The 4,536-nt window shown below is 47.8% G+C and overlaps 1 pseudogene; it reads left to right on the forward strand.

Moving 5' to 3' along the window:
• Positions 1–2,161: 2,161 nt before the first annotated feature.
• LOC101563839 lies at positions 2,162–3,337 on the forward strand (annotated as a pseudogene).
• Positions 3,338–4,536: the final 1,199 nt, after the last annotated feature.

Here is a 4,536-nt window from a genome sequence, read left to right on the forward strand (position 1 = left end):
GGCATGTGGTGCTGGGGATTGACTGGGTCCCTGCACACTTACCTAAGCTTACCTAAAGAGGAGATTTAAACCATTGAGCTATCTTGCCAGCCTCTTCTTAGCTATTGATTATTGACCAAAGTTAATGATATCATGCATATGCCCTTGATATTATTAGATCAATATTAGCAAAGTAGTTATACTTGTAATTTACTGCTTGATATATTTGACACGCATTGTACATAATTTTGCTTTATAAAACTTTCAGAAAGTGGCCTCTGTGACAATCTACTTTCAGGTATCTTCCTGTCTCTCAGGAGCTATCTCTCTCAATAAATATTCCTAATCTCATCTGGAGAGAAGGTCTCCTATCTCAGCCTCCCTAGGGCTGGGATTATAGGTGTACACCACCACACCCGGCTAATTTTCCTACTCTTTTTTTTTTTTTTTTTCAGAACTGGGGATTGAACTCAGGCCATTGTGTTTGCCAGGGAAGCGCTTATTCCACTGAGCCATCTCCCCAGCCTAATTTTCCTACTCTTAACCTCCTTTTTTTCTTAGAATTCATTCTTCAATTTCAGGAAACATGAACTCAGCATATCAGACATCTAGAAGATTGGGGATTATATTTCTCCTATATCACTCTGCCATAAAACACACACAAAAAAATCCATTTCACTATTTCCATTGTCTTCTTTATTTTATTTTTATTTTTATTTTTAGCGATGGGTCTACAGGGTGTTCAGGGTCTCACTACTAAATCAGACTTGTAGTGATTCTCCTGTTTACAGCCTCCCAAGTGCTGGGATTATAGGAGCACACCACCACACCCAGTCTCAATTGCCATCTCAGTGTGCCCCAGGGACAGGACCAGCATGGCAGGCCTGGGGATTGAGCCCCTGGCCCTTGCATCCATTGTCTTCTAAAAGGTCTGGTGAACTCTTTTTTTTTTTTTTTTTTTTCCTGTCTGCTGATTCTGACCTCTGTAAGTCTGAAGTGTAATAATTGCACAGTGACTGTGGTGGATTGCCAACTGGAGGCAATCCCCGGTTCTGCAAAAAGAAAAAAAAAGAAAGAAAATGGCCACACTAGCAAAATTATTGTACAGATTTAATGCAATCCTGATCAAAATACTAATAGCATAATTCACAGAGTTACAGAAAACTTTCCTAAAATTAATTTGGAAACCAAACATACCTAGAATAGCAAAAGCAATTCTGGGCAACAATGGAAGGCTCAGGGTGTCACAATCCCTGCTTTAAATTATACAACAAAGCTACTGTGATAGTTAGGCATAGTGGCACATGCTTGTCATACACACTGGAAAGACTAAGGTAGAAGAAAAAGCTACTGTGATAAAACAAACAAACAAAAAACAAAGCAAAACAAAAAAAACCCCAGGGGACTGGGGAGATGGCTCAGTAGAATAAGAGCTTGCCTGGCAAGCGCAAGGGCCTGAGTTCAATCTCCAGTTCCACAATAAATAAATAAATAAAATAAAAAACCCAGCATGGTGGGCCAGGGGTTTGTCTCAGTGGCACAGCACCTTCCTGGTAGGCATGAGGTCTTGAGTTCAGTTCCTGGTACCCCAAAACAAACAAAAACATAGTATGGCAAAGACACAGAACTGAGGATTAATGGAACACATTAGAAGATGCAGAAATAACTCCAAATACACTCAGACACTTTATATTTGACAAAGGAGCCAAATACCTTCACTGGAAGAAATGCTGAAGATTAAAAACTAGACCTGAGGCCGGGGACATGGCTCAGTGGAATAAGCGCTTCCCTGGCAAGTGCAACAGCCTGAGTTCAATATCCGGTTCTGAAATAAAACAAAAAACAAAAAACTAGACCCATATCTTTCACTGTGCACTAAACTGAAATAAAAATGGATCAAAGATCTAAATATTAAAACAGGAACACTATATCTGCTGGACAGTAAAATGGATAAAACTCTTCTTTTTTTCTTTTTTGTACCAAAATTCAAACTCAGAACCTTGTACTCGCCAGGCAGGCACTTGTGCCACTGAGCTGAATCCCCAGCCTCAATAGGTAAAATTGAAGACAATGGTGTAGACAATGACTACAAACAAAACCCCTGTTGTATCCTGGCCTGCACTAGTGGCATTGGACACTCGTCAGGCGCCACACCCGGGGCCCATTCCTGTCCCCCAGCAGCATGGCACCCTGTGCAGAGGAGCCCTCTAGCGTGCTGCCTTGCCACCTGCTGGGCTTCCCCCACTTGAGGACTTCGAGGTGCTGGATGGGGTTGAAGTGCAGATGCTGAGGAGGAAGAGGAAGAGGAGGATGACTTGAGTGAACTGCCACTGCTGGAAGACATGGGACAGTCCCCATCAGAGGAGGCCAAGCAACTAGGGGCACTGGCCCGAGAGTTTCTGGCCTCTGTGGAGCCTACAACTGCACCAGTCTGGGCCCCAGAAGAGTGACTGGATATTCTGGAGAATGGGCTGCTCAGGAAGAGGACACTGGTCCCAGGCCCTCTGGGCTCCAGCTGCCTGACCAAGGGCCAGGTGGTGACGGTGCAGCCACAGATGTCACTGGAGAATGGCACACAGGTGCAAGAGGAGACCGAGCTGGTTTTTACTCTGGGCAACTGCAATGTCATCCAGGCCCTGGACCTCAGTGTTCCCCTCATGGAAGTGGGTGAGACGGCCATGGTCACTGCTGACTCTAAGTACTGCTATGGCTCCCAGGGCAGCAGGATTCCCTATATCCCCCCTGCATGCGATGCTGTACCTGGAGGTGACCCTGAAGACAGCAGTGGATGGGCCTGACCTGGAGCTGTTCACAGGCCAGGAACGCTTGGCGGCAATGCCCACTATGGGCACACAGATTTTGTGCTGCAGCCAACTCCTATGACCTGACCATCAAAGCCATCACCTCCAGTGCTAAAGTTGACATGACTTTTGAGGAGGAGGAACAGCTGCCGCAGCTGAAGGTCAAGTATCTCAACAACCTGGCGGCCTCACAGCTCAAGTTAGACCACTACCGTGCCACCCTGCACTCCTGCAGCCTGGTGCTTGAGCACTAACCCAACAACATCAAGGCATTGTTCCACAAGGGCAAGGTGCTGGCGCAGCAAGGTGAGTACAGGGAGGCCATCCCCATCCTGAGGGGGATCCATGCTGAGCTCTCAAAGCTGGTGAATAAGCATGCAGCACGGTGGAGTACAGAGACCGCCCTGTACCAGAAGATGCTGGACAACCCCAGCCGGCTGCCCCCCAAGTGTCCTGGCAAGGGTGCCTGATCCATCCCATGGAAGTGGCTGTTTGGGGCGACTGCCGTTGCCCTGGGGGGCATGACTCTCTCTGTGGTCATCACTGCCAGGAACTGACCACCCAGGTGGCAACCACCCTCTCCGCACACCTAGCTGGAGGTGTGACCTGGAGCTGTTCACAGGCTCCAGGACCCTACCCTACCACCCCCCCAGTTCCCTGTCCGCTGCCCACTCTAGTCTAGCCCCTCCCCCGGGCCAGGAAAGCAAGGATGGGGTCTTGTGGCCCAACAAGGGTGGGGTTGAGGCCACGGGAGGACGATTAGGTGCGGCCCAGAGGGAGGGCACATGGGGGCCCTACTCCTCTAGACCCATTCCCTGCCAATCCCTGACCCTATCCCCAGGGTCAGGCCTCAGTTTCTCCTTTCCACAGCCATAGGTGGCCCTCCCCCAGCACCAGCCTCCCACCTGCCTGTTGCCCTCCCTGGGTTCCCACAGTGAAATAAAGCCTCCCACCTGAGGAAAAAAAAAAAAAAAACTGTCACATAGGGACTATCTCAAAATATGACCTGGAATCTCAGCTGGGTGTGGTGACTAGAGCCTGTAATCCAAGTACTTGGGAGGCTGAGCCAGGAGCATCCTTGTAAATTCAAGACCAAGTTAAGCTACAAAGTGAGCTCAAGGCCAGCTTGAGCTTTTGTACATCAAAAGAAACCACCAATAAAGAGACAACCCACAATACAGGAAAACCTTTTGCCAGCTAATCCTCAAAATAGTAATATCTAGAATATATAAAGAACTCAAAAAACCAGATACTCCCAAATTTAAAGTCCCAGTCCAAAAATGGGTGTCTGAAAGGATACTTCTCAGATGTAGTAGAAATATCAAGTAAGCATATGAAAAACTAGGGTTGGTGAGATAGTTCAGTGGATTAAAGTGCCTGCTTAGGCAAGTTCAGGGTCTGCAGTTCGATCCCTGGCACCACAAGCTGCACCAGCAACACCCACAGGGTGGGCTGAGCCAGCCAGGGTCCGGGTGTGGTGACACATAATCCCAGTGCTGGAGAGGCTGAAAACAAGGAGGATCACCACAAGTCTGGGCTGTGTAGAAAGACCCTGCACCAACCAAATACATTAAAAAAAAAAAAAATCACTGTGAGTTTGAGACCAGCCTTGACTATGTAGTGACTTCAAGGCCAGTCTGAGCTATATACAGCTCCTGTCTCAAAAAAGAAAGAAGATATCTCAGTGGCTTAAGCACTTCCCTGACAAGCACAAAGTCCTGAGTTGGATTCCTGCAGAGGGGGTCAGAGGGTGGGG

The sequence above is a fragment of the Octodon degus genome, unplaced genomic scaffold (assembly GCF_000260255.1).
Source record: "Octodon degus isolate 3935 unplaced genomic scaffold, OctDeg1.0 scaffold00107, whole genome shotgun sequence".
NCBI classification, from domain to species: domain Eukaryota; kingdom Metazoa; phylum Chordata; class Mammalia; order Rodentia; family Octodontidae; genus Octodon; species Octodon degus.